Source organism: Vidua macroura, chromosome 6 (assembly GCF_024509145.1).
Source record: "Vidua macroura isolate BioBank_ID:100142 chromosome 6, ASM2450914v1, whole genome shotgun sequence".
Taxonomy (NCBI): domain Eukaryota; kingdom Metazoa; phylum Chordata; class Aves; order Passeriformes; family Viduidae; genus Vidua; species Vidua macroura.
Genome location: NC_071576.1, coordinates 37,637,158 through 37,652,188, shown reverse-complemented (window position 1 = coordinate 37,652,188; position 15,031 = coordinate 37,637,158). Strand labels below are relative to the sequence as shown.

The following is a 15,031-nucleotide window of genomic DNA, read 5'->3' as shown; positions in this document are numbered from 1 at the left end:
GCTTCCCCTCAAGGCCCTTCATCATCCTCATGGCCCTCCTTTGGACGCTCTCTAATAGCTTAATGTCTTTCTTATATTGTGGCAGCCAAAGCTGCACCAGTGCAGAGCAGAGCTCAAGCCAGTGCTGGTAGTGTGGCTGTCTCGGAACTCCCTCCCTTCCCTTAGCTCTCTTCTGGCCCAGGCTAGGTAAAAAGCCTTGATCAGTAAAATGAGTACATATATTGTATTTAAAAGATGTAGATTTTGTTTTTCTACTTCTTTTTTAACTGATGGGTTACTGGTGGTTCCTAAGACTAAAGATATATTGATTTACCTGAAATTCTTCCATTCCTTCTGTTAACAAGAAATTTCTTGTTTTCTCCCTCAAAAAGTAGCCAATATCCCCTAGATTAATCAGGGAAGCTTTAAATGTTTTAGTGTCTGCAAAAAAATCTCAATCATTTGTCAATCTTATACCAGAAGATCCAGCTCAGGTGATTTCTAGAAAACCATGGTGAAGTGACTGTCTGATAATAGTGATCAGCAATACAAGTGTATTGCTGTATTGGAGTGTAACAACTGCTTTTCTGACTCGCTCTTCTGAAAATACAGTGCCTAACTCTGCATGATCAGAAGAACACACAATAGTCACCATCCATTAGTCATTTCTTATCCATCTTTGTCCACCAATTAAAATGTTTTATTTACAGTACAAAACCACTTAAATGATGTATCTGTTTTCTTTATTACACATAATATGGAATTTTATGGAGTAGCTAGACCAGGAGAAACCAAAAACCTGCAGTTTCTGAACATGTATCACATTTAGAAGAGCAAGATGCCTGAAATTCTCACTTTTTATCTCCAGGCAGATACCAGAGTTAAGAGTCATGTAGGAGGAAGAAAAACTGGCAGAAGATCTAGATATGAAGATTGCCTAGTTCTGTGAGTGAAGACAGAACTTGCATTCCTGAGTTCAGGAAGAATCTCAGGTAACTTTCCACAGCTAATATTTTTCACTAGGCACTTAGAGTGTTTTACCACTTTAGGATTTTCCCTGGAGGGTGGAAGGCCTATGTTTAGTGCAGTTTCTCCTCTAATTGTTTCTGTATTTTTCATCTGCCTTCCCAAATCAATATTCAGACAAATCCCTGCAAAGAGAGTCTGAAATCTCATTCAGACTTCCTGTCATTTTTTCTGGTTGGAAAATTTTTAGGTGTCTTAAGGAGATAATCTTAAAGAGAGGGCAGGAATTAAACTCAGCAATGCCTAGCCTGATTTACCTTTATTGTTACTTTTACAAGAATGTAAGCAAAAATAGGATACAGGAAGAAAGAACCAGCAGTTCTTGAAGACAAGTCTCTCTAATGCTTTCTTGCAAGTTGTTGGCAAAAGCCCAGGCTATTCTGTTTTATTATGAGATACTCAATTATTGGTGTTGGAAGATAACCTTTAAACATAATCATAAAAAAAAAAAAATTATTCTTCCCCAGTTACCTGTTGCTTATGTACTAGACTACACAGTGCTTGCACACCTTTTCCAGTCTTCTGCAAAGGCTGGGGTCTTTTGTGTGGCAGAGAAAAAAAAATACTACTTTTGTGAAACTTTTGCTTATAGAAAAGAGGAAGCATTCTCTGCACTTCTTTGAAGGGATTCTTGCAGTCCCTTATCCCTAAAATATTCTGTCTTCTAGGGCAGTTTTGAGATGATAGCCCAAAATATATTAGTATGTCTTTCCCTTAAGATTGGCCTTTCCGGAGCTCTTCCACTTTCCACTTTCTCCCCAGAAAATGTACATTTTCGGTGCTGTTTAAGCACTGCTTAACATTATAAAATCATATCACTCTTGGCAGGATGTAGTTAAGACAAACACTTTCATCCAAATTTCTTTCCAGGTTATCAAAAATATGAGTAAATGTAAAAATCTGTAAATGTATAGTGGAATCGGAGAATAGGTTGCACAATGGCTATATTGCATGTCATTGTACTGAGATACCATCAGAAAACTTATTACTACTCTTACTACAAAGCAGAAGAAAGGAATCAAGACACACTCTATGAAAGCCAGTCAGCATAGCTGGCTGTAAGTGCTGGCATTGCACAATGTAAATACAATTTTATTTAACCCATCACTTTGTTCTCAGCTGTACAGCAAGAGATTATGGAAAGAGTCCCAGGAGAGTCACATATGCTGATATTCTCCTGCTTCTGAAATAGACACAATGACCATGCTGATTGCAGGGACTTTCTGAGGAGGTGTCTCTAGAAAAATCCCTGTCCTCTCAGGGAGGTGGTCAGGAGCCAAGGCCTATGCAACTGTTATCAGAGATGGTATGGGAGCACTACTTTCCTTGTGTATTTGGGTTATCAGAAAGACTTCATTTGATCAGATTCTGACCAGTCTGGTCTAGTTGAACATGTCCTTGTTCATGGCATGAGGGCTGGACCTGATGACTTTTAAAGATCCCTTCCAACCCAAACCATTTTACAATTCATTAGGCCCAATTCCTTCCTGAACTTGCTTGGATTTAGTGAGTATGCACTGATCCCTTTTCAGTGGGACAACTTATTCTGAATGTCAGGGAAAACTTCCTGATAGCAGTTTCTAGACGCTCTAGGTGACAGCAATATTTTTGATTTCACTCCCAAGCCCACTATCTTATTTTCACAGCTAACACTTCTACTAGCAGTGAAACATCAGCTGCGACTCTTCATGAGGCCTTAGCTCTTTATTTGGAACAATTGTTTGGGTGAAAAATTTACTGTGGAACAGAGAAAAAGACAGCTATTTTTTAGTGTTGCTTAACTTAATACATCTTGCTGTTCATGACAGATTTGTGTTAAATGATCCATGTTGCTCTGGGATTTTGTCAAAGCAATCATGAACATACAGGTAATGGAAACTGTCATTCATTTTGTATTGCAAAAGGTAAACAAGGAGATTATTTACCTCAGATGTCTTCAAACACCCTTATGTTGTATTACAAAGACTACAGCATAGAAGTGTGTGTGTTCAGAACGTGTCCAAAGGCTTTTGTCTCCTTACCATTGCTACATCTCAGAGAAACATTCCTCGTGAATGACCACCAACGCTGTGCAAGCTGTAGTAGTACCCTCCTACAGGACCTTCTACCTTCTTATACTTCAGTTTTTCAAGTCTTGACAAGTCTGTGGGTGGTGTTGTTTGGTATTGGTGATTGTCCCACTTTGAGTGGGGGGTTGGACCAGGTGACTTTCAGAGGACTCTTCTGACATTTTTAAAATTAAGTAGTCTTTTACTTTTACTCATCAGCACAGTGACAGCATTTGAGCAGAGAATGTGATATTCCAAACGAAGCATACAGGCTATCAGGAAAGTTTGGTCTTTGTTTAGGGGAAAAAAGTGGATGGAGTTGAGGCAATGAGGATACTAGTTTTTAAAAGACTGAACCAATTTGTAGGTAGATAAAGAATTGTGGTCTGAAGGCTAGGATCCAAGGACTGCTCACCTATACTATATCCGTAGCCAATAAGTAAAATGAAGGAACAAAAGATTGCACTAACTTCTGACAGCCCCATTCTTGATTACTACATTTCTGTTACAGCTAGAGGAGCACTGTCAGAAGCTTTCTAAAATTATTATACTGATTGGTGCCAGCACTATTTTACTTATTGCAGTTGAGTCACAGATGACTGAATTTTAAGAATTGAACTGCATCCATACCTTTCTATAACGACTCACCCTTTGCTCTGGTGGCTAGAAAATTTCAGGCTGGTCTGATCTCTTAGAACAAGAGAAACCACATTATTCCATATTATAACCTCGCTGCAATGGGCTCAGATTTAAGCCTTCTGTGGAGCATGAAGGCAATTACAAAATATCTGTCCTTTTTTCCCTTGGCATTCATAACTTGCACATCCCAATTTTTCTGTCTAGTGGACAAATGCATTTTCTCACCTGTTGCATAATACACCCCTGGAGGTATATCTGCATCTGTAGAGGTATGTGACAAGATAATCATCTTAGCACGCAAACAGGTGACCTTTGACAAAATCATGACCCTGACTCGACTGAGAAATGCTCATAAAGCCAGGAAAAATGAAACTTTTCTTTCTTTCTTTTTCTGGGACCCTAATGTGTATGTGTTGGGCTTTTGGAAGCACTCTTCTAGCAGTTGTTTCCATCAAGAAAGAAAGTAATTGTTCTTGTCTGTCCATGACCATTTATGTGCTCATTGTGTGGTACTCACCGTCAAGCATGAAAAGGCAGCAACCCCAGTGGGGGTGTACATAGACTTTCCACAACAGAACAGAATTTTGGTCCCTGTCTTAGGTTACCAGGGCAGAACAAATCTTCTTTGTGAGAGAAGATAATGATGGTGCTCCAGGGGCACCTCTGTGGCTGCTGTACTGTGTGGCTGCATAGGCTGGGGCTGAGAATAGCCAAAAAACCCCTCTTTCTCCCTCACAAAAGTGAAAACCAAAGTTGGCCCTCTTATGCAGAGAGCTGGGTCTTTCAGGAGGGGAAGCATTGAGAACCAAAAAAGCTACATCATGAGAATGACGGAGAAGTAGAGAAGGGACACATTCAAATCAGCCAGAAAAGCCCCAGCTGGCAGAGAAACTGCAGCCTACTTAGACAGCCTCTTGCTGGAGTTTAACAAAATTACCACAAAATGTTTATTTCTAATATCTAACTGAAGTTTCTCACTGTAATACACACACGTTATTTCTCATTTCTTCCAAACACAAGAGATTATTTCCTTTTCTTTGCAAAGGTTTCTTCTACTTGAAGACTGTTATGTTTCATATCAGTCTTCTTCAAGCCTAACAACTTCAGCCTTTACATTTCTTTTTCAAGATTTTAAAGGAAAGAATTAAAGCAGAAAAATAAAATGGAACATAAATTATTCCAATGGTAGATAATCCTGTACTGATCTGATACCTTTGATAAAAGTTATTGTCTGATTAAGAGGAATGCTATTGATATAATTTTCTTCAACTCCAGAAGAACCAGTAATACAGTACCTGTTTGGAAGTCTTGCAGCTGAGAGAGCACATCTGATGAACACAACAAAGACATACACGGTCTTCAGAACCCAGACAAGCAATTGATGTGTGGTGTGATTGAAATGAAGGATTGAAAGGAGACGTAGACAGTGGATGTAATATGTCAGACTTCTGAATATAGTGATTACAGCAAGGTAAGACTGCAGTTATTAAGAGAGAAGAGCACTGTGAATAACTGGTGTCTGAAGGACAACAGTCTAATTATGAGTTTTATTTTTCTGAGCCATATTAACTGAGGGACCATGGAGGTTTCTCTGCATATTCTCCTTTCCTTTTCATGTTCCTTATTGAATATTGCTTTTTTATGCATAGCAAGCGTACACTACTTTCCTTCCTTTCTCCCATCAGGAGAGAAAATATTTCTCTTCAAAATTCAGATCACAGCATCAACAATTTTTTTGGGGGTCACGTGTGCGTATGTGTTTATGTATTTGGCTTCTTTGGTCGGTTCGGGTTCTTTTCAGGACTTTTGAAGGAATTTGATTATAAATAATGAGAGCAAACCTTATTTTGCATTGGTTATTTAAATAATCAAATATAAATAGTTTTGAATTGTGGAAAAGCCAGCTGGCGTATCAACCATCCAGTGATTAAGAGAGCTTATGCATAGAACGCAGCCCAATCACTATTCCTACTATCTGCTTCCAGAGGTCTTGCTGGTCTTTTATTAGAAAACCCTGTCACTTCAACTATTTGCCTCAACACTGAAACATATCAGTAACATATATGGGTATTATTGTAATTTTATTGTTTACATGGAAAATCTTATCCTTAGATCAAGTGCTGAAGATCACCGTTTGACTGTGACCAAGATTTTTCCCCACCAAATGTTTGTTTGAGACACACCTGCACTTAGAAATTTATCTCCAGGAGATTTAAATATGTATCACCCATTTTCATCAGTTTACTTGGGACAAATAATACTGTGGTTTGCAGTGGTAACTGATATTATTATGCTTCTGAACAACCATGTAAGTATGTTAATGTTTATCCATGTATGGAGGTAAAGGGTATACAGCTACTCCTACTTTAAACTTGTACACCTTTTTAGTGTTTTAAGAATTTAATTCTTATAATCTTTCCCAAATTTTGTTGTTCAGATTTAAAGTGTTAGTTTGATTTTCACTTGTTACTTTTTTCCAATTAAAACTAAGTTTATTTGGTATTTTCAAAGCAAGATCAAATGTACTGTTTTGCAGGTCATTGTTTTAGAAGATAAAGGATAAAAGACTATAATGATTAATGCCTGCTACAAACCCTCATATGACAAGACAGCACACATCCAGCCCTCTAGGCTCCAGTGTGTTATATTCTGGGAAAATACTGCATTTCAAATACTGACTTAATGAAACTGAAACTTTTCTCTGTGATACTGATATATGCTCTTTCCTGGCACCAGCTCCAGTACTTCTGTTTGTACTTTATGGATGATATTGAAGATTGGGAAGGGTCATAAGAATAACCAAAATAACTGAAATGTGTTTATGTAGAGTACATTTCAAAGTTACCAGCTGCTCTTGGTTTCCTTTTATTCCTGTCTGTGTTCTACTTTGCAGAGCAAAGCCTGATGGCAGAAGTTGGTTCAGTCTGGCTGGAGAAATGTTTAACAAGATTCTGGGGCTGGTGACTGAGTTTTCACAAATTCAAGCTGGGAAAAAGGTGACAATTTTTATTAGGAAAGATTCAAGTGATGGTGAGTTAAGATAGAAGAACAGAGGATGGATTCCTTATCATTAAAACCATTTTAATATCATTAAAAACAGGGTTGGGTGCTTCTTGGAGAAGTGTGTTTTAGCCCAAACATATGTATCTAGTATCAAGTGGTAACTAAATCAGATGTGAGTTCTTCACAAGACTAGCCTAGAAAACCAGATCCCTTGCCCATTACATCTACGAAAGCTTTCCCCAAACTAAAGGTTTCAGTAATTCCACTAAGAAGCCCTCATAAATCTGTGATATGAACCAGGAGGGTACAAATATTGTTCTGGGCACAGGTCTTCATGATACTACATCTGTATTGGGGTGCTTTAAATCTCTCTAAAAAGTCTCTTAAGTCAGTGACAAGCTGGATTTTCCAAATTTGCAGAAGCTGTGGGACGGTGTAACACAAGGCAACACAATTGAACAGGCACTTTTTTCCTTTGCTATACCTTCTTTTCCCACCACAAGTAGAAACAGAAGTAAATTTTAAAAAACTCCACCAGAGAGTTGTTTTAAAAGACTGAGATTCTCTTCCATCTGCAACATGTAATTCTGTAAAAATATCAGCATTTGCTTATTTCCTTCACAACTGCAACATGATCTGCTTATTCCTTTCCTGTGACACAAACATGTTGCCCCATTCTTCTAATAAAAATATGAGAGTAAGAACCGCCCCCCTTATTTCTCTACTACCAAAGTAACTTTTGCTGAAATGTTGGAAGCTTCTGCTTAGCCTCCCTAACAATGAGCATACTCCATCAAGATTAGTTTGTTCTATCAGCAGTACTCCTTTGTAATTTGGGTCTTCTGGGTAGAAAAATTATATTCTGATTCTTCTCTAGGTATTGCTCTCCTAAAAAAAGTCATAACTGAAAATTATTGCCTGTAGATCATATTTCTATCACAGGTGCTTTAGTTGGTAGTTTAGCTTCTAAAGATAATGTATAACTGATCCACTTGTGATTTTATTTGATAAGGTGTTGTTCTGCCTTAGAGTACAGTACAAAAATTATCTACAAATTATTAAATCTTATAATCTTATTAATTGTGATTGGTGAATAAAGTCAATAAAGTCCATCATTTACCAGAGGATTTATAAGTCACTGACAACAAAGAAGCATACTGGGAGGCAACTTCCAGTGAACTTCTGTTGGTTTTCTTCCATGTTGTTTAAATGTACAGTAGGTAACATAGTGTTATACCTCCAGAAAGCACAAAATCAGCAAATTTATCAACAAAGTCACTTGCACTTTTGGATTTTTTAATTGCAACCATACCACTTTTAGGCTTTAAAGAAATTGAAGAAATCAGGTTCATGCTGTGGACTTGGTTAGAGTGGTGCTCTCCTCTTTGGATAGGTGAGTACTAGTGATACAGGTCTTTAGGCGGTCACTGTGGCCTAGTGATGTGGTCTGGTTTTCTTCTTCCAAAATAAACACCTAACTCTATTGCAGACTGCAGAGTCTTACTTTTTAGGTACAAATGAGGGTGTGAAATGAGCTAAAAGATAAGCCTAGGCAAAGCTGCTGATACAGAGCTACAGGTCACTACTGTGACTTGAATTAGACTTAAAGCTTTCATGAGCTCAAGTTGCTGTTAGTTTCAGTAGATAATAAGTTAGGCTCGAAGTCCAGCTTACCTCTTCCAATCCCCTTCCTGCCCATGACAAAGGCGCAGTCACAATTCAGGGTTGCTGTGTGTAGGATAGGCCCATATTCTATTTATGTATTTGTTAGAGTTGAACAACTGTTTTCATAGAATCATAGAATGCTTTGGGTTGGAAGGGACCTTAAAGATCATCTAGTTATGACCACCCTGCTATGGGCAGGGACACCTTCCACTAGATCAGGTTGCTCAAAGCTTCATCCAACCTGGTCTTGAACACATCCAGGGATGGGGCATCCACAGCTTTTCTGGGCATGCTGTTCTAGTGTCTCACCACGCTCAAAATAAAAAAATATCTCTCTTATATCTAGTCTAAATATATCCTCTTTCAGTTAAAAGACTTTGCCCCTTCTCCTATCACTACCGACCCTATTGAAACGTTTGTCCTCATCTTTCTTATAAGCCCCCTTTAGGTACTGGAAGGTCCAATTTGGTCTCCCAAGAGCCCTCTCTTCTCCACACCGAATAACACCAACCCTCTCAACTTGTCTTCACAGGAGACATGCTCCAGCCCTCTGGTCACCTTTGTGGCCCTCCTCTGGACTCAGTCCAATAGGTTCATGTCCTTTCTATGTTGGAGTCTCCAGCACTGAATACAGCACTGCAGGTGGGGTCTCACCAGAGCAGAACAGAGGGGCTGAATCCCCTCCCTTGCCCCTCTGGCCACACTGCTTTTGAGGCAGCCCAGGATACAATTGGCTTTCTGGGCTGCAAACACACATTGCCAGCTCATGCCCAACTTCTCATCCACCAACACCCCCAAGTCCTCCTCAGAGCTGCTCTCAATCATTCCATGTCCATTTGTGGTTGGGATTGCCCCAAGCCAAGAGCAGGACCTTGCATTTGGTCTTGCGAACTCCGCGACATTTTCAGAGGCCCACTTTTCAAGTCTGTCATGTCCCTTTGGATAGCGGGGGCTTCAGGCATCCCCTTGACAAGAGTTATTTCATAGTATCATCAGAGAACTGTGAGAGAGTTAAGGACAGATATTTAAAAAACATTTCCAACTGCATTCTATTCAAGTATTTAATTCCTTTTTCCATCTTCTTCAATCCTTCAATCAATGTCAGTCTCAGGGTGAATTCAATGCATACACTTTCATCTCTTTGAATACTTCACATATGCACTTTTGTCCATCCTTATGTCGCCAAACAGCTCTTGACACTCAGACAGGCTAGAAGATAAATGATTGCTTACCATACCAGAAGAGGTAGAAATCGATGTATTTGACATCAGTGACTGAAATGTCTCAGTCCAATTTCTCTGAGCTTTGAGTCAGACATTTTTGAAGCAGAAAGTGAAAGGTTGCATAGTGCAGGGACAGGGAATGGGTGAAGGAAATTGTTTAAAATTGAGGAAGTTTTAAAAATTAAGGTAAAGGTCACTCAGTCTAAATATTCTCTTCCCTTTTTTCAGAAGTCAAATATTGCTATGAAAAAATTCAAACTTGCTTGCTGAAGAAAGACCACAATGTGCTGCGCTGTATGTATAGTATTCGAGGACACACCTTCTTTTTATCTGAGCTAAGGCATTAAGTAAACAGAAAGCAGTAAACTCAGCCAGAGCTGCACAAAGCTGTATTCAGAAGGAAGCTCCAGAGACAGAAAATGTTGTAGAGGTACTTATTTTTTTATCTATTCCTTTTTTTTTTTTTTTAATCTTCTAGGTGTTTTATTAGTAAATTAAAACCTTTGTGTTTTCTGTTTGTGTTTTAAAAGACACTGAGTTCTGATTTTAGGTTTACTGATGTCATGGGCAATTGTCTTTTCAACTGATCTCCTTAGATGCAGAAATAATTTTGCAGTTGTTAAGATTTCCATGTGGTTTGCTAGTTTTTTTGTTATGTTGCCTTAATTGCAGGGGTTAAAAAAAGAGCTCAGAATTAAAGCCAGATATCCAGGATTAATTCCTATTATCTGGGAAATATTATGTGTAACTATCCATGTAAAGGAGATACACAAATCACATAAGAAGGTAAATATTTTTTTAGATAATAGATTTAAAGTAGTAATTTAAACAAGAAATGTTGATATTGTTTATAGACTCATTTGAACTTCATGGGTTATTACACCCTATATTTTCTGTATTTTTGTTCTGTCTACTTTGACCAAATCCAGAACACAATCTTATTTAACTTCTTCAGTTTCTTCACTGATATCTCAAACTCTTGGCCTCAAAACCCTAGAAAAGCCTCTTAATGCAAGAAATTTTTTGCCCCTTCAAATTTCTGATTTTTTTTGTCTATCAATGTGATGTATGAACCTATCTTTTTTACTAGTGCAAGGACTCTTATTCATGAAAACAGAAAATACAAAAGTGCTCACAAGTTTCTTTTACTGTCATTTTATTTTTGATATTATTTCTAGAATACTCTTTCCTTTTAGATTCTTACATTCCAGAATCTGAAGCTGCTTAATAAATCTTTCCACAATAAAAATCCTAAACTTCTGAGCACTTTTACCTGTAGGATGGGTTCTACTACATTATTTTGGAAGCAGTAAATTGCTTTTTTTTCAGCTCTTGTAGCATTTGAATGGGGGTTGTGAACTGACAATACAAATTAATTAATAGATTCTCCTATTTCTTCTATTCCACACTCTGCTTCAATCTTTTTAATCTTTTTTTTTTTTTTTTTAATTTTGACCTTTTGAAAGGTACAAATAGTTCTAAATTGGAAGCAAATAAAACTGAAATGAAGCATCACCTTGTGGGTTTTTTCCCCTTTGGGCTTCACATATACTAGGAGTGCTTCACTAGTTAAAAATTCTAGTGAACAGTACTGGCAGATTTTCTGAGTAAGCATGTAAATGTGTAACAGAGACATGCTTTATACATTTAGTCATGCCTGTGTGGACAAAGCAAGAGATAGCTCTAAAAGTGCTACCAAAAAAAGTGCTACCAGTCACAACTGCACAAAGGGCTTCTGCCATCTTCATTCCTCGTTCCTGCTGACATTCCTCATTCTGCTCTCCCATGATGACTGAGCCCAGGCTCACAGGTGGACAAAGGCATGGTTAGCCACATTTGTACAGCCCATGCTATGGTTACACAACATGGTACCATGGCCTGTTTCTTAAATAACTGTTAAAAGGGCCATTAAAAGCCACGCTTTATTTGTATTACTACATTCAGGCTAAAGTAGGATCTGAGGGGGAAGAAAATGCAGTGAAGAGTAAATAATTTTAAAATTGATGATCTTTCCAGACAGTTTCATTGCAAAGTTTCATGCAGAACTGCTTTTCCAAGGCTGCATTATTTATCTGAAATGTGGATGCTGCTAGTTCTACTTTTCTTTCTGGAAGAGTAGAATTTGTGAGAAAACTGAAGTTTACCTGACCTATTGCTTAATTTTAAATAGTGTTGCTACTAATTAACATAGTTTAACATCTCTCATCTTTGAAGCCTTATAAGAACACTGATATTATAAAACAATTCCACGCTGTCAAAAAAATTTATCTCATGTCCAAAAATGTCATTGACATATTTTATCTTTGAGGAAACAAGATTTTTCCCTCAGCACAACCATTGGTTCATGTACTGGAACTTGGCCCTGGGGACTCTGTTTCTTAAGTGTATTAAACTTTTTATTACATCTTAATTTCAATGGAAAGTGGGCTCAGAAGCACAGCTATTGGCAGATCCTTTGGGACTCAGTCACTAATGCTGCCTTGTGGGTTTAGATGGATGTGGTCATAGTTGCTTAATCAGAGGGACAGACATTGCTTTTGATGTAAAGTTTTTCCCTCATTTATAAAGCTTTTAAACTCTGATAGTATAAATTAATGGTTTAGTTTATTTGTTCTTTTCTTCTCAGCCTTATTTGAGGTGAAACACCTAGCCCTTACCAAAAATTTACTTCAGCAAAATCTGAAAGGTTTACCCAGAGAAAAATTGTAGGCTAATTAATTTATGGAAAAAATACTTGTTATATGACTCCTCTGGTATGTTATTATAGAGTAAGCATGAATTTCATGATATGCTGGATATTACTCTGAATTTGAAAAGTATGTTTCACAGAAACATACTACCTTGTGTGTTTTAGACAAATACAGAGTTCAATAGAAATTCAGAAGGCCAGGAAGGAGTATCAAATTGATTTTTTCCTGGTTCCAATAGTTTATAAAATGTGAGAAATGCATTTTTTCTGCAAGATTAAAACTGCTTCAAAGAGAATTTTTTCTGTACAAAATCACCTGAACATGTGTCTATAAGCAAATTGCAGAGGTGATACAGGTAATGACCAACACTGGTATTTGTTGGCAATGGAGTCTCATGTCCTTGGAATTTAGGTAATGCTTTAGTGCAACCAACATCCCTCTATGAGATTTTCTTTGAGTTTCCTCCCAAATTTGCCCTAAACCAGAACAGCTGGTCATCTATATGATAGAATTCTTTGGCCAAGAATGTCTGTACTTTGACAGAATTGGATCTTTGGTGGAAGACAGGAGAAAGGAATTTAATCTTTTCTGCCAAGTGAGGATACTTTATTAAACTTATGTGATCTGGAATTTTGATTAATACGAAGAATGAGCACATGAAAAAATTGATGCATGAAGCAACCTAATTCTGCAGCCCTCTAACAAGGTGTGTCTCCATATTTTCTGCCCACATCTCATTTCACTCAGTTCTGTGTCTTTCATCTCTGATCATAATAAGTGACTCCTGAGGCAAATGAGCTCTGTGTCTTGTTAGCATTTGGTGGAGGCTTCAGCAGATAAGAAGTCTTGTCTAGCAGACTCCATTAGAATCCTGAGGAAAGAACAGATTTATGGCAGTTGAAATATCAATATCAATTACCAGATACACTACTTTCTGGAAGGTAGCAGTCCTTTTGCCAAAACTCTTCACATTTCTTAGGAGAGATAATGGGATTTACAGTAGAAAAAAAAGTGACATCATGCCAGTCTGGGCTGTGTTAAGCCCCATAGTGGCTTCATTAGTTCAGAGTCACTATATTGAAATAACACTCTGGGTTTGTATAATTTAGTATGAAAACTTTGATAAATGTAGTTTTTGTAGAGAGGTAAGATGGGGCATCTAAATTATACAACAGGATGAACCACAAACTTAAAGAAAAGGAGACTGAAAAAGACCTTAAGACTTCATCTTGTGCATTCTGAAGCTCCAAAAGGGAATCAATAGTACCTCAGAAATTAAAAAGGATCTAATTGTCTTTACTGTTAATAAGATTTCCTTAATATTTAGCATAACCTTCAGTGTCACAGTTTGAACCTGTCACTTTATCCACTACAGATAAAAAAAATATAATTCCTCCTTACCTCCCTAGAGGTAACTTGTGTAGATGATAGTTTTCATGTGTTTAGTTGTCCTTCTGTTCTTTAAACTGAGTAACCCCAATTCTTTCAATCTCTCTTTCTTGTGGCTTGTTTTTCCCAAGACAACTGACCATTTTCTCTGCTTTTCTCTGGACTCTTTCCAGTTGCTCTGCCTTCTCTTGGAACAGTTTTGCTTGAACAGGACACAGTGCTACTGGTTGCTGTGCTAGACAGAAATATAATAGGAGGTATTCCTTCATGTGTCAACCAAATATACAATCAAATCAGTTTCTCTTCCTAATATGAAGTTTGCATTCTTGATACGATGAAACGCTACTTTTTCATGAATAACTTGTGACTGACTGGTACTCCTCTTATCCCTTTTTTGGCAGGATGGCTGCCACATTTTTATGAACTATTATTCCCTGTTAGAACCTGACACTTGTAAATACAACTCATTGTCATGTGTTTTCTCCTACAGATAATTTATCTTATTTGTCAAAAGCATTCTGAGTTTAATATATCATGCAATGACTTTACTGTTCACATGGGCTTATTGTTATCTGTGAGGTAGAAGGACAAATCATTAATGACCTGCACCATTACTCAGCCAGCTAGAATCTTACTGATTATATTTTTTGAGTTTGATAGTGAATGATGAAAAACTAATCTTAGTCTGTATTTTTGCTGTTGGGTTTTTTGTTTGCTTTTTTTTTCCTTGTTTGTTCCCTACACCCAGGTAGTTTTTCACTCTTCCAGAAATAGTTTCACTTTAATATACTTTTGAAAATGTTATGAGTCAATGCTATAATGTCAATAACATTATTAAAATTAAAACATATTGTGTGACCTACTGCTTCTCTATTTGTAAGATTTCTTGCCATATTACAGAAATTAATAGCCAATATGCCAAAAAATACAAAGAAATGTAGCTCGAGTATCTCCAACCTTTTATGAATAATCTATATTTTAATTTTTTCTAGTATTTTTTTCCAGAATTGATCTCTTCTTCATTTCTTGACTTTAGAAAGATGAGCACTGATTCACCACTTCACACATTTCTTATACAACTTCTGAGAGTTTTCAGACAAAGCAAACAGATCTTACCATGCTTCTCTCAGTTGCCAAGGTATCTTAACATGTACTTCCTCAGGCTCAGGTGCCTGTATAGCATTCACTCCACCTCTTTAGCAGGTTATGAAGGAGCCTCCTGTATCTGTGCAGGGGTGTAGGTCCCTTTATCAGTGCAGGGACACTTAGTGTATCAATAACAATTAGAGAGCTCTCCTGGAGACATGCATTAGTGGTATACTTGAGGATGATGTGAACTGCAGTATATTCAAATTATTTTTGGTCCTGT

General features: G+C 37.5%; 1 protein-coding gene across 5 annotated transcripts in view; it reads left to right on the top strand.

Annotated features, from left to right (window-relative positions):
* LOC128808352 (carbohydrate sulfotransferase 9-like) overlaps nt 1-15,031 on the top strand; it is a 28,461-nt gene that overhangs the window by 714 nt on the left and 12,716 nt on the right. For 2 of the 5 annotated variants that reach the window (XM_053979336.1, XM_053979341.1), the window contains exons 2-6: nt 848-971; nt 4,968-5,163; nt 6,586-6,688; nt 9,812-10,013; nt 10,256-10,369. The gene's annotated coding sequence lies outside the window, so the exon portion shown is untranslated. Of the gene's footprint in view, nt 1-847; nt 972-2,847; nt 2,874-4,967; nt 5,164-5,957; nt 6,001-6,585; nt 6,723-9,811; nt 10,014-10,255; nt 10,370-15,031 lie in introns of those variants that run through there. The other 3 variants (XM_053979337.1, XM_053979339.1, XM_053979340.1) reach the window with 3 other exon arrangements.